This window comes from Squalius cephalus (assembly GCF_949319135.1).
Source record: "Squalius cephalus genome assembly, chromosome: 6".
NCBI classification, from domain to species: Eukaryota; Metazoa; Chordata; class Actinopteri; order Cypriniformes; family Leuciscidae; genus Squalius; species Squalius cephalus.
The window spans coordinates 28461399-28485621 of NC_137127.1; the positions used below are offsets into that span (position 1 = coordinate 28461399).

A 24223-nucleotide genomic window follows, 5' to 3' on the forward strand; every position below is an offset into this window, starting at 1 on the left:
AAGAATGAGGGCTTTTTGCCAGTTATAGCGCCACCTAAGGTCCGATCTCCATGAAACTCTGCATGCTTCCTCACCATGTTCTGACACATATGCTCATCAATTTTGGTGAAGTTCTGAGTTTTCATTTGGGATTTATTGGCTTTTGAGTGTATTTTGCCACGCCCCTTTTCTAAACGAGCCTGTTACAGCCACCCAAATGCAAAAGTTCAACTTTTTTTCGATAATTATTGATCTAGAGAGTCCAGAGAATTGTCCTAGACTGGTTTGGTTCCGATCGGGCGAAAAACCAGGGACTAGTTCGCAAAAGTAGGTTTTGGACAAAATTCGACATAGCAGAATATTTTCCCTGCCGACATCCAAATCGGAGATAGCCATTTTGTCCGCCTTGAGCCAAGGATTCCAACGATATAGGGCACTTGATCCTGGGACAAACGGTCTAAGAGTTATGAGCAATTTTGAACTTTTGGTTGCTGTAGCGCCACCTATGGGCCATTCGGGGTCATACTCTGATAGGTTGTCCCCAAACTGAGGCCTACCATCTGGCCAGGTTTCACGTCTCTAGGCCTTACGGTTTGGCCTGCACGATGCATTTTACGAATCCTTACAATTACAATAGGGTTTCAGCATTTCATGCTTGAACCCCTAATAAGAATGAGGGCTTTTTGCCAGTTATAGCGCCACCTAAGGTCTGATCTCCATGAAACTCTGCATGCTTCCTCACCATGTTCTGACACATATGCTCATCAATTTTGGTGAAGTTCTGAGTTTTCATTTGGGATTTATTGGCTTTTGAGTGTATTTTGCCACGCCCCTTTTCTAAACGAGCCTGTTACAGCCACCCAAATGCAAAAGTTCAACTTTTTTTCGATAATTATTGATCTAGAGAGTCCAGAGAATTGTCCTAGACTGGTTTGGTTCCGATCGGGCGAAAAACCAGGGACTAGTTCGCAAAAGTAGGTTTTGGACAAAATTCGACATAGCAGAAAATTGTCCCTGCCTACATCCAAATCGGAGATAGCCATTTTGTCCGACTTGAGCCAAGGATTCCAACGATATAGGGCACTTGATCCTGGGACAAACGGTCTAAGAGTTATGAGCAATTTTGAACTTTTGGTTGCTGTAGCGCCACCTATGGGCCATTCGGGGTCATACTCTGATAGGTTGTCCCCAAACTGAGGCCTACCATCTGGCCAGGTTTCACGTCTCTAGGCCTTACGGTTTGGCCTGCACGATGCGTTTTACGAATCCTTACAATTACAATAGGGTTTCAGCATTTCATGCTTGAACCCCTAATAAGAATGAGGGCTTTTTGCCAGTTATAGCGCCACCTAAGGTCCGATCTCCATGAAACTCTGCATGCTTCCTCACCATGTTCTGACACATATGCTCATCAATTTTGGTGAAGTTCTGAGTTTTCATTTGGGATTTATTGGCTTTTGAGTGTATTTTGCCACGCCCCTTTTCTAAACGAGCCTGTTACAGCCACCCAAATGCAAAAGTTCAACTTTTTTTCGATAATTATTGATCTAGAGAGTCCAGAGAATTGTCCTAGACTGGTTTGGTTCCGATCGGGCGAAAAACCAGGGACTAGTTCGCAAAAGTAGGTTTTGGACAAAATTCGACATAGCAGAATATTTTCCCTGCCGACATCCAAATCGGAGATAGCCATTTTGTCCGCCTTGAGCCAAGGATTCCAACGATATAGGGCACTTGATCCTGGGACAAACGGTCTAAGAGTTATGAGCAATTTTGAACTTTTGGTTGCTGTAGCGCCACCTATGGGCCATTCGGGGTCATACTCTGATAGGTTGTCCCCAAACTGAGGCCTACCATCTGGCCAGGTTTCACGTCTCTAGGCCTTACGGTTTGGCCTGCACGATGCGTTTTACGAATCCTTACAATTACAATAGGGTTTCAGCATTTCATGCTTGAACCCCTAATAAGAATGAGGGCTTTTTGCCAGTTATAGCGCCACCTAAGGTCCGATCTCCATTTCATGCTTGAACCCCTAATAAAAATCAGGACAATTACAATAGGGTTTCAGCACTTCGTGCTTGAACCCCTAATAATAAAAATCAGTACAATTACAATAGGGTTTCAGCACTTCGTGCTTGAACCCCTAAAAATCAGAGCAATTACAATAGGGTTTCAGCACTTCGTGCTTGAACCCCTAATAAAAATCAGCACAATTACAATAGGGTTTCAGCACTTCGTGCTTGAACCCCTAAAAATCAGCACAATTACAATAGGGTTTCAGCACTTCGTGCTTGAACCCCTAAAAATCAGGACAATTACAATAGGGTTTCAGCACTTCGTGCTTGAACCCCTAATAAAAATCAGTACAATTACAATAGGGTTTCAGCACTTCGTGCTTGAACCCCTAATTAAAGCTGCAAGCAGCATTTATCGGGGTTCAAGCAGTTAAGGCCTTTAAGGCCTTTAAGCACACAAGCATCAAAAGACATTACGTTTTATTTAGCAAGCATTTAACAACTGCCATCATAGATTAAAAAAAGTCAATTTACAGCCAATACAGGCAGTTTACCATAGGAAATATATGGTTTTAAAGCGTTTTTACAGTTATAGCACCTTTTTGCCTGAGTCTTCTTACAGTCTTGCCTGATCTCCACCACTTTTATTAGTAGTACTCAAAGTGTGCCCATATATATGTGTCAAATTTGTTGTAAATATGTAATTTTGATAAGGAGTTTAGACAATTATATTCAGTGGCGTAACGAGCCAACACCGGGCCCTTAAATAGGATTATCAAGGCGGGCCCCTTGATGACGCAATTGATGACATTGATGACGCAATGTCCGCGAGTAGGCTACCATAAATAGGGCAGGATATGATCATACACAGCATATAAGAGATGAGATGACTAACAAAATCAGGAGGAGCTTACGCTCACCAAAAACAAAACAAAAAAAACAAACAAAAAAAACACTGGTGACAGTGCACCATAACACATTGTTAGGCCTAGGTCCAAATACATAAAAAAGATGCTCTCTTACATTATAGCAGGATTTTCCGGGCTTTCCTATGTGCAACTGCAAAGTTGTCGATTAGATCAGGATTGTGCGCACGGGCATTCTCAATTGACCCTTCGCAGGGAGTTTGATTGACAGGCGATCTGACTAATCATAATCCGCCATTTTGTCCCACAAAGCAGTCAGGAGAGTTAGTAGATTAACTTTGGAGGATTTAAATTTGAAAAACAAAGTGTACTGACGTCTTAGCACTTTAAAACAACATTCCTTTTATGTTCATTCATGTTTATTTTAATGCTATAAATTAACTAGAAGGAAGAGATGATCGGTTCACAAGCAGCTTTAACTGAGCCTTGAGTCTACAGCGATCTGTCAGACACATTAAAGAGTCACAAAACGGTATTTATTGTTTAAATGTCTCTAAAAAATGACTACATTTGAAAGGTGAGACTTTTGGCGCTTTTCCATTACCAGTACCAGCTCAACTCAACTTGACTCGACTCGACTCGACTCGACTCGGCTCGCTTTTCGCTCCGTTTTCCATTGCAGATAGTACCTCCACAATAGTACCTGGTCGTCATAGCGACGCCGCAGGAAACTGCCGTGACTTAATTTTCTACGCAAGATACATCCGCTGCCACACACAATGGACAATGGAGGAAATCGAGTGTATGCTGTTTTTGGATGTTTTTGTTTTTGCTGTTTTTTATTCAAGATACTCCGTCTGGCGCGTGCAATGATGACGCAGTGAATAGTGATGATTCTCTCTGACCAATCAGCAGTCTGCCGTGTTTTCACGTCACATTTTAGTATCGCCTCAGCTTGCCCCAGCTCGCTTAGAACCTCGCCGGAGGTGGTACGAAAAAAAGTACCTGGAAGCAGGTACAGGTACAACTTTTACACAGTGGAAAACCAAACAAAGCCGAGTCGAGTCGAGTCGAGCCGAGCCGAGCCGAGGTGAGCCTGAGGCGAGCTGGTACTGTGTAGTGGAAAAGCACCATTTGTTTCATATCAAAAGTACTTGTCTGTCAGCGCGCAGTCTCCTCTCTGATCCGCAATGTATTTTTCACTGCGTGAGAACTTGGTGTGGTGTGAGAGTGGCGTCGCTTGTCAGACATAGCAACAGTAACTAAAGTGGGCGGGTCTTTGCGAATGGTCATTGACAGTATGGACGGGGATTCACCAGTCCCAATTCAAAACAAATTTCATGACAATTCATCATTGTTTGTTTCAAACATGTGAGAGTATCAAAATGATCCATGGGTGAAATTGATTGGATTTAATTCATTTTTTTGTCAGTTCCTATCATAATTTTAACATTTTGGCGTTATTGTTTAGCTATTTACCTATGTTTTCAAATTTCCTTTGTTTTTTTGTTGTTGCCTCGATCGGACTAACGGCTTTGAAGATAAACACAATTTTTTAAAGCTCTAAATGACACTTACAAAAACCATAAGGCGAAACCTGGCATGTTTGGTATTGTTGGACTCGGCAAGGATTCAGGAGTGTTAGGAGGTCACTCCTGTGAAAAAACACTGGCTTGAAACTTCTAAGGCTCCTTCAAGGCATTGTGCCAATGACATATACTGAGTTTTTTTAGATACACCAATGTTCTCATAGACTATCATGGCACCCTGGACAAAGACACGGGCTGCGTTCGAAACCGCATACTTCCCTACTATTTAGTATGGGAAAAAGAGTACGAATTCAAAGTATGTACGAATCCAAAAGAGTAGGCGAGAATTACCTGGGTGACGCACTAATTATCGCGAGATTCGGATTTAAGTGCGTTCGAATATGCCTACTTTCCTACTATATAGTAGGCGAAAACAGTACGTGAAGGAAGCAGTACGTTAGAAACATCAGTATTTACAAAAGAGTTGGCGAGAAGTTCCCGGATGGCTTACTGCTTCTGGCTAGATTTTTGAGTGCCCAACGATGGATACTCTTCTATCCCAGGAGGCCACGCAAGAGGATACGTCATTATTAAACATCGCAGAGATCAGCGACGCGGGTGCTTTCAAATGTGAGTAAACACGGTTCCTTGTGTTAAAATTGCATGTTTTGAACTACTGAAGAGTAAACTGTTGAATTGTTGGAGGTGTAAAGACGTTACAGTATAGTATAGTTGTGATTTTGCTGTAAAAACACGTTTTATTATGTAATGTTATCGCTAACAGGGGAGCTCCAGTAAGGACATGTAAGTTAACTTGCATCTCTAAAGTGAATTTACATAAACCATATACATCTTAAAGACGATTATTTTAAATGTCTATTTACATCTGACAGGAAAATCTTCAATAAGTATTGCAGAAGAGCACATCACAACATGAAATAGACATCTGAGTGATGAATGTGTGCTATTATGTAGAACAAATAAAGTAATTAAACATAAGTTATCTATTTTATTTGTCCATTAGTACTGTTGATATATTGAGGAACATTTATGTTGGATAAAAAGTTAAAACAACCTCAACATTTAAATGTAGTGTTGAGCTCATAAATCACAGAGGTGATGTGAATCTCGTCTGGATGTTACAGGGACAGATGAACAGATGTGTGTTTATCCGGTGGAGAGTGGCTCATGAAGGCTTTGAGTGAGTATACTACAGAAATGAATAACAAAATCTTTTTAAATATTAAGTTGTAGTTTATTTTAATTATTGTAATTTCAAACAGAGCTATTACAGCACTTTTCTGATTCTTGATTTCTGTGCATTTGCTGCAGAGCTTTTGTGGAGCAGGACCTGCAAGGGAAGATGATGGCGGCGTTTGTGAAAAAAAGCGTTTTTGTCTTCTAAATAATACTGAAATCAAATGACATTGTGCGGTTAAAATTACTGCTTTTGTGTTATGTTTGTGCATTTTTGTAGGATCTGAAATGCCAGCAGGCTGGTGTGAGCACTGAGGATGAGGAGCCCAGAGCTGAATCCTGGAGATGGTGCCATGGACGAGTCCCTCCATCACTCCACCAGCCCTCACGAGACCCTCCATCACTCCACCTGCCCTCACGAGACCCTCCATCACTCCACCTGCCCTTACGAGTCCCTCCATCACTCCACCAGCCCTTATGAGTCCCTCCATCACTCCACCTGCCCTTATGAGTCCCTCCATCACTCCACCAGCCCTTATTGCCTCAGATTGTGAAGCACAACACATCACGCAACAACCTCAGCGCCTTCAGCCTACATACATGATTGTAGTTTCAATAAAGCTTTGTTTCATGTGTTGACTTGTATATGCATTTGTTTATTGTGTGATGGTGACTTTGATTCATTCTTTTACTAATTTATTGTAAAAACATTGTTGTCAGTAAATAAAATATAATTATTTAATTAATACTTTTTTTATTGTTTGAATGAAAATGTAGATATGTTCACTATATACACATCTAGAGTGTATTCATGCATAGCTATTTCATATGACATACATATTAATAATACTTTACCAAAGATACATTTTTTGCATATAAAATCAACAGTTTTCTCCAAAGGCGAATTTTTGCACAGCTGCCCTTTGTGCAGACATTACAAATGCTGAGGAAAACCATTCTAGGTAGAGCTGTCAAGTTACTGATGTTATGAGGTATAGGATATATATATATATATATATATATATATATATATATATATATATATATATATATATATCATGGGTTTGCATACATAGTATGAAATTTAAAAATTTTATACACAGGAAAAAAATAACCTACAAGGTTGAATATATTAATATATATTTTCTTAAATAATTCATTACAATACATTTTAAAAAAATGCATATTTTGTTATTTATAGGCCTGAGGGATGAAAAGAGAGTTAAATTCAACAAGAAAAAGAGGACAACAAAGCAGTAATTGCCACCTTTGCTTGTGGTTGAAAATGTTTGGATATAAAATAAAGAAATTAGCAACATATTCAAGAGATGACAATTTTGAGATTTCGTAATAAAAATAAATAATATCGTTAAGGATAAAACGGTGGGTCACATTAGTAGGGTTAAATATAAGAACTTAAATCAACCCTAAATGTATTCACAAAATAAATGGGCAGCAGTTTCTTCAAAAAAAAAAAACACAAAATGAGCAAGTTTAATCAATATCAAGATATTTACAGATGGATGAATTAAACGTGTCGTTCAAATCTTTTAAGTTGTTGCGCTTGTGATAACGCGTCGTGGGTCACATGATAACGTCAACATGGCAGATGTCCGGCTCGCATTCATACTCAACGAGATCTTGCTATAAAGTACCTACTCTTTTAGCGCTCGTTAAGTAAGTACTTATTGAAATTAAGTACCTACTCATTGAGTATGCGGTTTCGAACGCAGCCACTGCGTGCCAATTTTCAGTAGACCAACAGTTGGGTGCGCTTATAGCTATTTCCATGATTTGTTTCACTGTTATAGCACCACCAAGTGGCCAATTGTCATGATTTTTTTCATGTCAACTCAGATTGACCTTATGACCATGTGTCCCAAGTTTAGCGAAAATATCTCTTTCCGCTCACAAGTTATAACCATTTTATAGTGCCACCAAGTGGCCAATTGTCATGATTTTTTTTTCATGTGACCTCAGAATGAGCTCATGAACATGTGTCCCAAGTTTTGCGAAAATATCTCTTTCCGTTCACAAGTTATAACTGTTTTATAGTGCCACCAAGTGGCCAATTGTTGCGATTTTTTTTAAGTGATCTCAGGTTGAGCTCAGGAAGATGTATCCCAAGTTTAGCAAAAAAATCTCTTTCCGTTCACAATTTATAACCGTTTTAGTAAAGGTGGCCCTGGTGCCATCAAATATTTTGGTTCCCCTTATCGAACGTTAATTGAAATTTTGAATTTTTTGGATGATTATTGATTTTCAGACTCCAGAGAATATTCTTGCAGTGGTTTGGTTCCGATCAGGCCAAAAACCTAGGAGAAGTTTGCAAAAATAGGTTTTTCAAAACAATGCAATTTACTCGAAATTGGCGCGAAGGGCGAGCAAATCGGAGATAGCCATTTTGTCCGCCTCGAGCCAAGGATTCCAACGATATAAGACACTTGATCCTGGGACAAACGGTCTAAGAGTTATGAGCAATTTTGAACTTTTGGTTGCTGTAGCGCCACCTATGGGCCATTCGGGGTCATACTCTGATAGGTTGTCCCCAAATTGAGGCCTACCATCTGGCCAGGTTTCAAGTCTCTAGGCTTTACGGTTTGGCCTGCACGATGCGTTTTGCAAATCCTTACAATTACAATAGGGTTTCAGCATTTCATGCTTGAACCCCTAAAAATCAGTACAATTACAATAGGGTTTCAGCACTTCGTGCTTGAACCCCTAAAAATCCTTACAATTACAATAGGGTTTCAGCACTTCGTGCTTGAACCCCTAATAAAAATCAGTACAATTACAATAGGGTTTCAGCACTACGTGCTTGAACCCCTAAAAATCCTTACGATTACAATAGGGTTTCAGCACTTCGTGCTTGAACCCCTAATAAATAATCCTAACGAAAACAATAGGGCCTTCGCCCTTTCAGGGCTTGGGCCCTAATAATAATCCTACCGAAAACAATAGGGCCTTCGCCTTTTCAGGGCTTGGGCCCTAATAAAATAGGCCAAACAAAAAGAGCCATATTATTTTTAATTGTGTTTAATTGAGATTAATAATAAAATAATTGGAGGAAAAGATGCATTGTGATATATCGAGAATCATTTTATAATCGAATCGTTACCCTCTGAATCGTAATCTAATCAAATTGTGAGGCAGATTCACCGTTATGACTACTGGGTGTACAAAGTTTGAGACTGACCTGTTAAATTGGTAGGGCTTTTTTTTTAATGTAGTCCCACCCGGATTTACTCCAAATTAGTACACACATTTAATAATAATAATTAATAATAATTTGTATTTAGAAAAATAGACAGTGTAACTGACTTACGAGTTTCTTAGACCGTCCATCTTCATTCTCTTTTTCTCTTCTACCTCCATCTCGCATGCAAGGTGAAGCCATCTTTTGATGATTCTACCTCTTAATCTGTTGCTGTGAGCCTGTTGTTTCTGACAAGTAACAAAACTAGTCAGTGCAGTATAATGTCCAATGAATAAATAGATGAATGTCGAATTACATTATAATTATATAACTAATTATTATTTTACTGTTATGCCATAATAATAAGACATGAGTAAAAATACACTGACTGTGCAGAACGAACTGCAGGTTGTAACACAGCGAGTGAAAGGGAATTCATGCTGGTCTATGCTGTTTTTTTTGTCGTTTTTTTCAGCAGGATTTTCAGTTTGTAGCTAGGCTACATGCTGCCTTCATTGGACTTAATTGTAGTAATGGGAAGATCAGATTATATTGCTGACTTGAATCTTTAAATCTCCTTAAGCAATATAAACAAATCTTGATTCAAGTCATTTAATTCATTTGAGCTGAATTACATTAAATGTTACTTTTTCTATACCCAGATTTCCTTAACACATCTACTTGTGCAAACTTTGCTCATATTTAAAATAAATAACAAAATAACAATAAACAAAAAATATATAATCATTGCAGCCACAATAACTAATTTTGAGAAACAGAAATTATTAATTCATGGTCTTCTGGTAGGCCTAGTTCATTCTTTTGTCACGTGATAGCCGCATAGTTAGTACATGAAAAAGACAGAAATTACTATTTTATCAGCATTTGAGTTATCATTTAACTATCAAAAAACCTATGTAACAGAAATTCACACATTTAAAGTAGGCCTACAAGAAATGAAGACGAGGGAAAGCGTTATGTACTAACTGTAAGAGTAAAACCTTACTAACGTTACCTGAATGCCTGTAAAGACTGGAATTATGAATTAATTCGGGAGGTGAACTAATCAACGTTATTCACGAGTCATATAACGTTAAAAGTTTATTTTCAAAAACAATCAACTAATCATTATTGCATAGCAGAGTCTGTACGTGCGTGTAAGGCTACTCATCGCGAATTACTGTCACTACTTACAAAACCTTATTTCTCTGCAGAAACATTAATATTTAAACATTTTCCCTGAAATACCTGAGATGGCAAGAGTTGAATTGACAAAAAAAAGAGTTTGCTGGCTAACAATTTGCTGTGTTAGGCCTATCATTAGCTAACGTAACTCGAATATCACATAACATGCAATACTCCAACTAAATAAATCGCCAACAGAAAGATTTACAAGAGGTCCGTGTACTTTTTCGTTCATTCATTATTCTATTTCGGAATGAAAGATGAAATTTAAAAAAGGGTGCAGCTTGGTTTTTTGTTTAAAAGAAAAAAAGCAGAAATGGCTGTATTTTGTTTTCCAAATGTATTGTTGTCATCAAATAATAGTATTAGAAAATTGGACGACATTTCCGGTCGTTTTTTAATTTGTAATATTTATTTGTACGTTTATTGTATTTCATTTGACTGATCCTATCTTTACCCGGAAGTAAATTACACCGTCGTGCGAAGTCATAGATATCTACACTAGATGTCGCCTTGGCTACGGCAGTTCATTGGAACGAATGCGTCAATAGAGCCGCCATCTTGGAACAGGGGAGCCCCTCCTCTTTAATGCATCAACGTCAATGTAGGCAAAGGTCTAACGGAAATAAAATCACCATAAATCGTCATGAATGCGATTTTCTAGTTTTTTTTGGTTCGTTCCAACGGTCAGACATGTATTTATCATTGAGTCCAGAGAAAATTTAAGGTTTTGATATTAAGATAATCTACTTCTTTTTCAAAATATAATGCATAGTGCCAGTAGGCCTAAGTTTATTAGTCACATTCTTCCACTTGAGTAAACTTAGAATGAACTATCACTACTTACACACACATATATATATATATATATATATATAAATGAGCAAAATTTGGCCACTAAATATATAATATTAAATTATTTTAATGATCACAATTAAAGTTTTAATTTGATTAAATTGAACAAGCACAACATTCAGCATTCAATCAAATATTCTAAAAGATTTATTATTAATAATAATGTTATTTCAACATAATATCTCATTATTTCGACATAATATGTGTACGTGCAACAAGCAAGATGTGCATTTGTAAATCCGGTGACGCGTGCATTGATTTTTATTAATAAACTAGTGTTTTCTGACAGTGTTGGCTGCAAAGATGAAGTTGATGATCGCCATCTCCATAGTGAACGCGCCTATATGGAGAAATGCACATAATGGATTACATAATCAGAGAGTAGCCTTTTTCTTTTCGTTTTGAATTATTTAGTTTAAAGACATTAAAGACACACAAAGCTTTGTGTATTTGATGTATTTCTCATGTCTGTGAGGCATACACTGAGTTTCGTTAAGTTAGGATGAGATGCGCTCCAGTTAACGTGCAATGCAAGTGACCCCGCGGGCGCCTCCATGATTATATTGTCTGTTATATTTGAACTTCTTATTTATTAAATCCAGGCAATTGGTTGATGAAAAATTGATTAAAATTGAGATACAATTTATACAAAACAAAACTTAATGAAGTGGTCAAAATCATGTCTGACTCGCTCCATGTCTCTTGATATATTGCACATCCTATCTTACTCGTGCTGTTCACTTTTCATAAATCAACATAAATGGAAAAAAAATAACATTATAATATTTTAACAAATATGAAACTAAATGCGCTTATTTAATGGCTACAACAGTAGGCCTACAGACACTCTATTTGTACAAATTGCTGCACGTTCATTTAATTCTGAATTTTGCACACATAAGTTAATAAGGCATTTGTTCAAATCAAGTTCACGGATAATTGTGTGTGCATTTATTAATCATTATGATACTAAAATCATAACAAAGTAGGCTATACTATGTACAAAAAATCAGATGTGCCCAGAATATGAATGCCAACGTTCCAAACTGCCGTAGCCAAGGCGACATCTAGTGTATATATCTATGACTTCGCACAACGGTGTAATTTACTTCAGGGTAAAGATAGGATCAGTCAAATGAAATACAATAAACGTACAAATAAATATTACAAATTAAAAAACGATCGGAAATGTCGTCCAATTTTCTAATACTATTATTTGATGACAACAATACATTTGGAAAACAAAATATAGCCATTTCTGCTTTTTTTCTTTTAAACAAAAAACCAAGCTGCACCCTTTTTTAAATTTCATCTTTCATTCCGAAATAGAATAATGAATGAACGAAAAAGTACATGGACCACAAGATTTGGCCAACAGCCAACAGCCAACATTTATCTATTGTTTTTTATGAAATATTACCTTAACTTTACTTGTGCAGTTTTCCACCATCTCCAAACAACAATCCTCCTCTGCAGTTCCGTCTTTTTATTTTAAATTTAAAGGGCCGGAAATAGGAAACCTCGAACCAGTTTGAATTTTGTCTAAATAAATTTTGAATTAAACATTAAAAAATAAATAAATTAAAACAGAGATCAACTTGACTTAACTTATCTCTAACAAAGCTGAAGGGTTTTCTAGCAAGTCAGACATTTTCATGAATGCATAATAAATAAGGGTTGAAAAAAGTTAATTTTAAAATAACATTAAAATGTTCTCATAGCAGTTTGTGCTGATTTGGCATTAATTTACTCACTCATAAATTAATTTATCAATTAATATACTTATAGGCTATTGTTATTTAAAATGTCATGTAAATGTCAATATTTAGAAAAAATGTAAGACAAATTAAAGGGATACTCCACTTTTTTTGGAAATAGGCTCATTTTACAACTCCCCCAGAGTTAAACAGTTGAGTTTTACCGTTTTCGAATCCATTCAGCCGATCTCCGGGTCTGGGGGTCCCACTTTTAGCATAGCTTAGCATAATGAATTGAACCGGACAAGACCATTAGCATCTCTCTCAAAAAAATGAACAAAGAGTTTCGATATTTTTCCTATTTAAAACTTGACTCTTCTGTAGTTACATCGTGTACTAAGACCGACGGAAAATGAAAAGTTGAGATTTTCTAGGCTGATATGGCTAGGAACTATACTCTCATTCCTGCGTAATAATCAAGAAACTTTGCTGCAGTACCATGAGTCCAGCAGGCGTAATGATATGACGCAGCGCATGCCACCTGATAATAGGCTACTGAGCTGGGAACTATTATCAGGTGCTGCGTCATATCATTACGCCTGCTTCACCCATGGTACTGCAGCAAAGTTTCTTGATTATTACGCAGGAATGAGAATATAGTTCCTAGCCATATCAGCCTAGAAAATCTCAACTTTTCATTTTCCGTCGGTCTTAGTACACGATGTAACTACAGAAGAGTCAAGTTTTAAATAGAAAAAATATCGAAACTCTTTGTTCATTTTTTTGAGAGAGATGCTAATGGTCTTGTCCGGTTCAATTCATTATGCTAAGCTATGCTAAAAGTGGGACCCCCAGACCCGGAGATCGGCTGAATGGATTCGAAAACGGTAAAACTCAACTGTTTAACTCTGGGGGAGTTGTAAAATGAGCCTATTTCCAAAAAAAGTGGAGTATCCCTTTAAGTATTTATTCAGTTTCTTTTTGTTTGTTTTTTAGAATATCAGGGTCAAGCAGTTTATAAGATGACACTGCGGTGAATGTGAATTCAACAATATGTTTCTGGATAAACATCTTTGTTAATCCTGCATTCCAATCAACAAATCATATTTGTGTGACAAGTTTACAGTTTATGTTAAGTTTATGGTTACAACCTGGGTTAGGTGCTGGTTATATCATTTCCCTCTTTAAGGAAAAGTTGGGGGTGGGGTAGGGTTAGGGTTAGGGTTAGGGTTAGGGTTTCTGGACAGGAACTGTGTTCCAAGATGAAAAATAAATAAATGTTGACCCAGAATATGTCCTGCTTGAAACCACAGCAGAGATTTTTACATACAGCAACTCAAAATGCATCTCAGCCAAATATTCAGTTATGTTCCAAGAACATAAAACTGCCACTCTACCAACATGTACAACATAAGCTGACTGACTGTAAGAGCTGTCACTTGCATGTCTGTGTTTGTGGTGCACACACACACACACACACACACACACACACACACACACACACACACACACACAATGCATTTTCATGTAATTTTCGATAGACATGATTTTTATACTGTAAAAACATTCTCTCCCCTTACACTAACCCTACCCCTAAACCTACCCTTCACAGAAAACGTTTTGCGTTTTTACATTTTCAAAAAACATAATTTAGTATGATTTACATTTATGCATTTGGCAGACACTTTTATCCGAAGCGACTTAAATTGCATTTCAAGGTACACATTTTACATTCGTAACAGTTCTTACTTTCCCTGGGAATTGAACCCATGACCTTGGCGTTGCAAGCACCAATACTCTACTGTTTGAGCTACAGGAAAAATATAAGCTGTTTTATAATCTGTTTTCCCAAATGGGGAATTTATAATCTGTTTTCCCTAATGGGGACCAGGGGACCAAAAATGTCCCCACAAGGACAAGAATTTTGGATATTGCCGTTTTCATAACGTAGGGTTAAGCCTACCTGGACACCACACACATTCTCTCTCTCTCTCTCTCTCTCTCTCTCTCTCTCTCTCTCTCTCTCTCTCTCTCTCTCTCTCTCTCTCACACACACACACACACACACACACCATTAAAATCATGTTAAAAAAATAAATCACAGGGCAGGCCAATCCACAACTGACATAGCCTTTTTTCTCCAGAATAGCCTGTACAATTTTGTGTCATATAACATAGCCCATTTTTGTTTAAAACGTATGTACGCCATATTTTCAAATGTGGGCATTTTTAGCTGTACATCTCTTTCAAAGGTGCTGCATCCAAGCCAGAAGTGGCCAAATTTTTTTATGATATTTAGGGCTTATTTGCCCTGTCAACTGTACCGTATATTTGTCAAAAGTGGCCCTAATTGTTATTAATTAACATCTTCCTTACTGTGCCATAAGGCTTATACCCTGGTTAGCCAGTGCTGACTGTGCCATACATTTGCCAAATGTTGCCCAAATTTGGGGTAATGTATTTGGCCCATATTTGCTAAGCCATATGTGGGCCACTTTAGGTTCACATTCAGATTCACCAGTGATTACTTCCCCTCATCTTTGCCAAAACTGGCCCAGATATGTTTTAAGATAACTGGGCCACATTTGTTGCATTATATGTGGGCCATTTTAGGCTCACACCCTGGTTAGCCAGTGCTGCTGACTGTGCCATACATTTGCCAGATGCGGCCCAAATTTGGTGTAATGTATTTGGGCCATATTTGCTATGCCATGCGTGGGCCACTTTAGGTTCACATTCAGATTTGCCAGTGATTACTGTCCCTCATCTTTGCCAAAACTGGCCCAAATATGTTTTAAGATAACCGGGCCACATTTGCTGTATTATAATGTGGGCCAGTTTAAGCTCACACACTGGTAAGTCAGTGCTGACTGTGCCGTACATTTGCCAAATGTGGCCCAAATTTGGTGTAATATATTCGGGCCATATTTTCTATGCCATTTGTGGGCCACTTTAGGCTCACATTCAGATTCGCCAGTGATTACTGCCCCTCATCTTTGCCAAAACTGGCCCAGATATGTTTTAAGATAACTGGGCCACATGTGTTGCATTATATGTGGGCCAGTTTAGGCTCACACACTGGTTAACCAATGCTGACATTGCCATACATTTGCCAAATGTGGCCCAAATTTGGTGTAATGTACTCGGGCCATATTTGCTATGCCATGTGTGGCCCACTTTAGGTTCACATTCAGATTCGCCAGTGATTACTGTCCCACATCTTTGCCAAAACTGGCCCAGATATGTTTTAAGATAACTGGGCCACATCTGCTGTATTATAATGTGGGCCACTTTAGGCTAACACCCTGATATCCAGTGTTGACTGTGCCATAAATTTGCCAAATGTGGCCCAAATTTGGTGTAATGTACTCGGGCCATATTTGCTATGCCATGTGTGGGCCACTTTAGGTTCACATTCAGATTCGCCAGTGATTACTGTCCCACATCTTTGCCAAAACTGGCCCAGATATGTTTTAAGATAACTGGCCCACATTTGTTGCAACATATGTGGGCCATATTTGGTTTACACCCAGATTAGTCATTGTCGATTGTGCCACAATTTTGCCATAGGTGGCCCACATTTGGTTTGTAATATTTGGGGCCATATTCATTATTTATCATATGGGCCACTTTAGGCTCACATTCAGATTACACATTGCCATGAGTGCCGCATCTTTGCCTAAAAAGGCCCACATGTGATTTAAAATATTTGGGCCATATTTGCCATTTTACATGTGGGCCACATCAGGCTCACATACATTTTGTCCGGGCCATAAGAAGGCCTACAGTGCCGCATCATTGCCTGCAGTGGCCCACATCCGTCTGCTATTATTATTCACATCGACACTAATGATGTTCGACTCCGCCAGTCGGAGATCACTAAAATTAACGTTAAATAGGTGTGTGAACTCACAAGTACGATGTCAGGCACTATAATTTGCTCTGGCCCCCTTTCTGTTCGCAGGACTGATGAGATACTTAGTAGATTGTTCTCACTCAATGGCTGGCCGTCTAAGTCGTGTCCGCAAAATAATATAGAATTCATTGACAATTGGAAAGTTTTTTGGGGCAGACCTGACCTGTTGAAAAGAGATGGTATTAATCCCTCCTGGGATGGTGCTGCTCTTCTCTCTAGTAATATGGCACATAGTCTAAGAGCTCAAACATGACAATCTGGGGCTCAGGTCAGGAAGCAGACAGACTGGCTAAACCGACCGTCTGCTAGCTGTCTCACGTCACCAAGGTCAGATAAATCCCATCACATAGAGCAGGGTTCACCAATCTCGGTCCTGGAGGGCCGCTGTCCTGCAGAGTTTAGCTCCAACCAGCTCCAACACACCTGTTTGAAAGTTTCTAGTATGCCTAGTGAGACCTTGATTAACTGGTTCAGGTGTGTTTAATTGGGGTTGGAGCTAAACTCTGCAGGACAGCGGCCCTCCAGGACCGAGATTGGTGAACCCTGACATAGAGCCTCTTTCACCTAGATATCATCATATAAAGACTGTGTCTGTTCCCAGAATTAGGACATACAAAACACTTCCAAACCCATCTAAGGGTAAAAATTTAATTGATGTTCAACAAATAAAAAACAGACATAATACAAATGAGCAAATGATAAAGCTTGGGTTGCTGAATATTCGATCCCTTACTTCAAAAGCACTTATTGTTAATGATATGATTACAGACTATAACCTAACTCTATAACCAGACTATAACGTCCGCTTCGCGTCGGGATCCTGATAAGCCTGTCAGGGTTGTATTCACTATAACAACCGCCTCGCTCTACATTATCCCTTACTTATAGTAATATTTTCAGAATTACTAAGAAGTCTAGTTTCAAATGTGGGGATCTACTCAGGCAGGCATACAACACAGCTGCATCACATTCACTCAACACCCAGGATCATATGATCTGTTGTAAGGTCACATGACTAATCAGGTAGTGATAAATGTTTGCTGCCTGCAAGGCAGACTCTTTTGTGTTGATGCTAGACACTGTTGTGCGAGTTGGGCTCCCTTTTCATGCAGGTATAATTGGTCATTGTAGAGCATGTTTAATCACTGCCATTGAATTTTAATACTTATTTATTTCATTTTATTAGGGTAATTCTAGAAGCGCGTGTCTACTCTTCACGGAGGACACAGGCTTCTGCATGGAGTTTTAACATTTATGAGATCACCCCCAGTGTGACTCGAGCTGCTGAGCTGCACTGCTAAATGCCTCACTGTGTACATTTTCCACTGAATGTTTTATACCTGCATTGAAACATGTTTTAACGATTTTCTCTGTCTGTAGCAACGGAGCGTTCACCTTTTCTCTGCATGTGTTAATGCGCTGTGGGACAGTTGAGCATACTGAAAAGTAGGCCTATATTTTCTAGTTATGTTTTAGTTGACTATGCTATGCTGTTTAATGATGTTGGTAACTAACATGCTTGGTTTCTCTTGAAAAGGGACCAGGCCAGCCACCGTTTTCCTGTAATTAATAGGCATTTCTTTATTGCTTCCTGTTGTTTTTTTTTGTTTTTTTTTGTTGTTGTTTGGTTATCCGTCATTTTGCCACTCCTGTGCCACATTCATAGTAGCATTTTTTTATTTTTTTTTTATTAAGTGTTGCCATTTTTGCTGGTGGTTCTCCTCCTTAACTATGTCTTCTGCGTAGGTTGTCCTTGTACGCTGGATCCACACTGATGCTTTGCCCCTTCTCTTCAGGGGACCACACTGGGGGAGACACTGTATTTGGTGTGTCCTTATAACTACAACACGGTATGATATTTTATAGTGGTATTTAAAGATCTTTAGTGTGCAGTGCTTGCTGTGTTGCATGCTTCGACTGGTGTTGGGTTGCTGTCTCCTGTTTCTGTCTCCCAAGGGGCCTCCTGAGCAGGGGTTTTGCATTGGCTGATCCGACCTTCCTAGATTGAGGAAAATCCACCAGTCATTTATTACAGTATTTAAGATCCGTTTTAATAACTTTTCTACGTCTTTTTGTACTAAAATATAATACATTTGGAATACATTTACATATCTGCCTCTTGTTGACTGTCCCTTTGCGGGGATAAACATATTATTAGCCGCACTACATTCACGGGAAGAGTTGTGGTTCCTCCTGCCCATCATCAGGGGGTGGCGTAGTCAGACTTAAAATAAGGTATCCTGCATGGCAGGTACTACACAAATATAATTCTTTTGAAGAGTTGGTGTTTAATGTAACAATATATAGTGTAAATGATAAATCATCTAAATCGACACCATGTATGTTAGACCCTATACCAACTAAGCTACTGAACGAGATGCTTCCAGAGGTCATAGATCCTCTTTTTAACCCTTTAACTGCCCCACCAAGACAAATGAATTTGAAAAATGTTTTGTTTGCATTTCTTATCTCCTTATGTCACTAGTTACCACAATCAATGTTTTTTTTTTTTTCAACACATCCCATATTTTTTAAAATATCGGCCTTTACCAAATGGTTGATATGGCACTTAAAGGAAAAAAAAAAAAAGGTATCGGAATTCATACACATACTGTGAAATTATGATCTATACAGAAATTATGAACTATAATACTAATTTATTTAAAAACAAAATCAAAATAAAATATTTTTGTACATTGAATCTTTATTTATTGAAGTATGCCATTAAATCTTTCAGGTTTTCATTTTAACACAAGAAATTGTTTTCTTGTTTTTTAACAATAAACAAAAACAAATAACACAAATAACTAAAAGTAACTAAACCAAAAAGACATTATTTCTGCATTCAAAAACTAAAAAAAAAAAAAAACTTAAAAAAAAATAGCTAAAGATAGTAATATATTGGCATTTTAGGTTTTTATGTTTCAAGAAACATGGCGTCAAGTGTTGTAGAGCAACAGGATTTATTTTTTATTTTTTTCCATCAAGGTGGTCTACACTCCCCTCGCATGCTGCAACTCACCCGCCATCTCCTTCTGTGGAGTCAGAAGCATCTGAGGTCACTTCATGCAACTTATATCCCCAGCCTGCTCAATCGTGCCGCCGACGAGCTCTCATGACAGCCTGTGGCCCCGGGAGAGTGGAGACTCTGGGACCACGTCGGGGCTGCACAGATAGATCTGTTTGCCTCTCCGGACTTGTCCCATTGCCAGTTGTTTTACTCCCTGACCGAGGGCACCCTGGGCACGGATGCACTGGCACACAGTGGGCCCCGGGGCCTCTGCAAGTGTGCGTTTCCCCCAGTGAGCCTTCTCGCACAGACTCTGTGCAAAGTCAGGGAGGAAGAGGAGCAGGTCTTGCTAGTTGCCCCTTATTGGCCCAACCGGACCTGGTTCCCCGAACTGATCGACTACATCTCCGTTCCCTCCTTCAGGGAACGAGGGTTACATAAGTAACCGAGACATTTTCTGGTACAAGGGCCTGAAGAGTGCGCATTCTTGTACCATAGAAACTGTTGACTTCCATCTAGTAATTGTAAAAAAAAGACAATCTCTTACAATTTTAGTAATGTTAGTAAACCAGCATTTGTCATTTTAAGAAGTAATTGCCTCTGATAATTATGATTTCCACACATTAATTCTATGAATTTATTATATTGTAACGACACTGACAGTCTGTCCGGTCAGATGTTCTGAAGTAGCGAATCCTGACTGTTCTCATGCTGACTGAATATGAACACATACATGTCCAAATTCAGGAAGCCCTAATTGACTGGCTTGGTGCCACAATGGCTACAAGTGTCTACAAGCAGGCCGCTGGTTAATGTTTTACGACGACATGATGAAATCAACGAACAGGCCCCTGTTGTTTCTCAAACTATCACGTGCTGCGACAACAACCCTTTTCTGTGTCTAACGTTTGTTCTTTGTGTACTGAAGGCAAATTACAAGACTGACTCCTTTCAGTTGTCTAGGACTATCTGCTTCCCTCAGCAAAATTCTACGACGCCTCAGGCTGTTAAGTGAATTTGCCCACAGAACTACCTTTGTCTTTGCTGAGTGCCATTTTCAAATCAAACCCCCAACCCCTCATGTGGTATGCGCACCACGAGATGCAACAGATGCCGACCTCACAGATACACACAGACACATATGGACTTCCACTAGTAAAATTTCATTTTACCAACTATTACAAATGTATAAAGAGTGTTCCGGGTGATTTGCATGTTCTCCAGTGTGATATTAGAATAGTTGTGTTTTTCGAATCACCGTAGTATAATCCTAAAATACCTCTGTTCAACATAATGTAGCAGTATGAGTTTAACTCGTAACTACTCTGCATTCTATTGGCCAATCACTGCCACAGCCCCCTATAAATACAGATAGTTGCCCTTCTGACTGCCTCTTGCTCGCTGGTGACGGAAGTGCGTCATACTTCCGGGTCACTCGCTCCGTGTTTTGCTGCTGCGTTTCTACAGGTAAAGTAGCGGCTCTGCCGTCTCTGCCCTCATTCTATTTGGTATCAGCCGCTGTTATGTTTACTATGCATTGAACGTTCATAGATCTCCGGTTGGCGGGCCAGTCCTTCACTCCGTCGTTCAACGCATTCAAAAGCGGATGTTACTGAAAGCTGCCTGTACTGTTTGTACCCTTTGAGCTGCCTCCTCCTGGGTGATACAAAATGCTGCTTGATCGGTATGTAGGATATATAGTGCAGGATTTATTTGTTTGATTTGGGGTTAATTCATTTTTTTTAATAAATAACAGGAACCGGGCTGGTTCAACGGGAGATCGACTTCAGTTGCAGAGCATTCATTCACTAGCTGCTGTTTTGTCTGGATTGTTGTTTGTTTAACGCACATTTTTGAATATTGTACAATCAACCTTAACGTCATCTGATTTCTGCACTTCCGTCCTGGAGTGTTGCTTGCTTAATGTGTATATTTTGAACATTGTATCAGCAATTTTACTCGATCGCGCTACCTGCTCGTCCTGGACAGCTGTTTCCTTGTGTGTTTTGAACACTACGTACGTACCAACAACTCTAACGTCACTCGACCACTGTACAGCTGTCTCTTTAATGCAGATTTTGAACATTGTATCATCAACTCTACTTGATCGCTGCATGCCTGCCCTGGACAGCTGTTAATGTGTACGTTTGAACATTCATACCAGCAATCTTACTCGATCGCGCTACCTGCTCGTCCCGGACAGCTGTTTCCTTGTGTGTTTTGAACACCACGTACCAGCAACTCTAACGTCACTCGACCACTGTACAGCTGTTTCTTTAATGCGGTTTTTGAACATTGTATCATCAACTCTACTCGATCGCTGCCCGCCCGTTCTGCCTTCACGGCCACTGGGCAATCACGGCCACTGGACACTCACGGCCATATGTTTGACTGTGCGAGCCTCTAGGTTGACGTGGGTCAGTGTTTTAACTGTTTGAGTGCAGTTGAAGGGGTTGGCTCTTTACAGTTATAATTTGAGTTAAGTGTCTATTTCTTTTCTATTACTTTGTTTTCAATTTAGTTAATTTGTGCTTCTAGTTTGTTTCTTTATCAGTGATTTGTTTCTTTATCAGTGATTTTAGTTTATCTCGTTAGATAAACTAATCCAGTTAATAGATTTATTTATATTTTGTTTTCTTCTGTCTCATTACTGAATTCGTTTTCCTTGGCCAAGGTTTCATTGTACTTTAATCCATGTTTATTTTGTTTTTCTTTGTTTGAGAAGTGACTTAGAACTGATATCTTATTATTTTTGTGGACTGCCTTCTGGAACCATTGTTGGTTCTGGCAGTTTGGCTATTTTGTGATTAAGATTATTTCATTTTGTTTTTCATTTAAATATTATATTGACTTTTCTCTTTCTGTTGAGTGAATCCCCCTTGATTGTGTGTGTCTGTTTCAGTTGCTGAGAGCCGAAGGTGGTGGTGTTGGTGTCTGGGTGGTGGTATCCCCCTCCTGCGTGCTGTTGTCTACCCCGTTTTCTTTGCTGTGTTCACTGTGTTTTTCAGTGTTTGTGTGTGTGTTCACGTGGTGACCTTTCCTGGGATTCCTTTGTGCCTTGTGACTCCTTTCTCCTCCACTGGTAAGCCTCAGCAGCAAGTATGAATGTGTTTTGAATTGTTTTAAATTATTGAATAAAATTTGTTATCTCTTTTAAAAATTGAACCTCGTCTCTGGTTGAATTGTTTACTTACCTGTGTGTCCTTAAGGGATTAATAGTATTGCAATTAGGAAATAAAGAATCATTCTCTGGGTGAAATTCCCAGGGTGGCGTAGTCGGTGTTTTTGGGGCAGGTTCCACTTAGACTATAACCTCCTCAGTACTGTTTGGCTCTCTGTATCGCCACAATAAGGATGTATCTCTATGTTTCTATCTGTGTCACTAGTCGTTCTTGGTCTTGTTTTAATCCCCTTTGCACGACGGAGATTTTTGATAAGAGACTGTGATAAACGTTATGGTTCCATGCGTTCTAATTCCCCGAGCATAATATCATATTTTGCCTCCTCGTGATTCCACACGAGGGTCGGGCTGCATTAACACACAAAGGAACTTCTCCCTTTCGAAATGCTCTAAGATGATTCGTCCCCCCACGGAAAAGGGGACGTGGGACACTGATAAAAGTCCAAACCTTCAGTTTCCTCTCTCTCTTCTCGCTCTCTTCTACCTCCTTCGACTCCTTTGGAAACTTTGGAACCCCAAGTCCGGACCGGTTTCGGCCTGCTTCTCTTCTCTTTTATTTCTTTGTATGTTTTCTATAGTTTAGTTTCGTTTTCCTATTCGCCTCTGTTCATTCACGAGCTGAATGAACTTAGCCTGAATCATTCCCGGCAACTTCACCTCAAAGAAAGAGACTCTTTGAATTCCCCGCGACCTCGCTCGCCCGGGAGAGATGGGAACGCACGCACGCTGCTCTTACGCACACACGCAGGCTTTCCTCAACCAACACGAGAACCATTTTGCAAGATAAGTTTACTGAACTTTTAATGTGATCTGATTTCCTAGTTGGCTCTCAAGGTCCACTTTGTTTGTGATTTTGCTGTAACCTAAAGAGATCATTCCAGAGGATCTCTTTTTCCTCCCTTCTCTCACACTCTCTCATTCTCACTCTCATCCTTTTCTGTCATTCTATCTTTCTCTAAGTCTGATCATTTTATTCTCCCTCTCACTGTTATTCGTTATCTTGTATTGTTTAACTGTATTTTATGTACATAGACATATAATCCGTGTGTATTGTGTAGTTTGATGCATTCTAGTTCAATTATTAAAACCCAATATATTTGCGATTGAGTCTGTCTATATTTCCCACATTACGAGTCCCTGAAATGTTGATCCAGCTACAAGCTTTACAATTTGATTATGGTTTAGTAACCTAAATTTATAAGGACAGGAGAATAGTTTTCATGGCCAGAAAACTAATCTTACTGGAATTATAAGAAGTGATAACTTTTATGAGAAGTTGATAAGTTAATCTTATAGTCGTTTGCAGGACAAACAACTGTTCGATAATTACATTAATTTCCAGTAAAGGATATCAGGATAATTGATCTGAAGAATGGAATATTGATATATTCAATTTATCTATTTTTCAGCTTCATTAAATTTTAATGTAACTATAATATGCAATATATATTAATCATATTCCTGATTAATTCTTAAAATTCCCTGTATATCATTTGAGCTAATGCGTTTACGCTACAATATTTACTTCAAAAAATATCCAAAAATGGCAAAAAATACATACTTAAGAAATCATCTCTGTATATTCATGATGAAATAACAA

At 38.8% G+C, this 24223-nt stretch overlaps 2 long non-coding RNA genes across 2 annotated transcripts in view; both read left to right on the forward strand.

Annotated features, from left to right (window-relative positions):
• LOC307160677 overlaps window positions 1-24223 on the forward strand; it is a 574771-nt gene that overhangs the window by 428112 nt on the left and 122436 nt on the right. The window lies entirely within an intron of this gene.
• On the forward strand, window positions 18247-20654 carry LOC307160715. The gene is made up of 3 exons (XR_013821612.1): window positions 18247-18282; window positions 18389-18466; window positions 19421-20654. It is a non-coding gene; the product is annotated as an uncharacterized lncRNA (long non-coding RNA).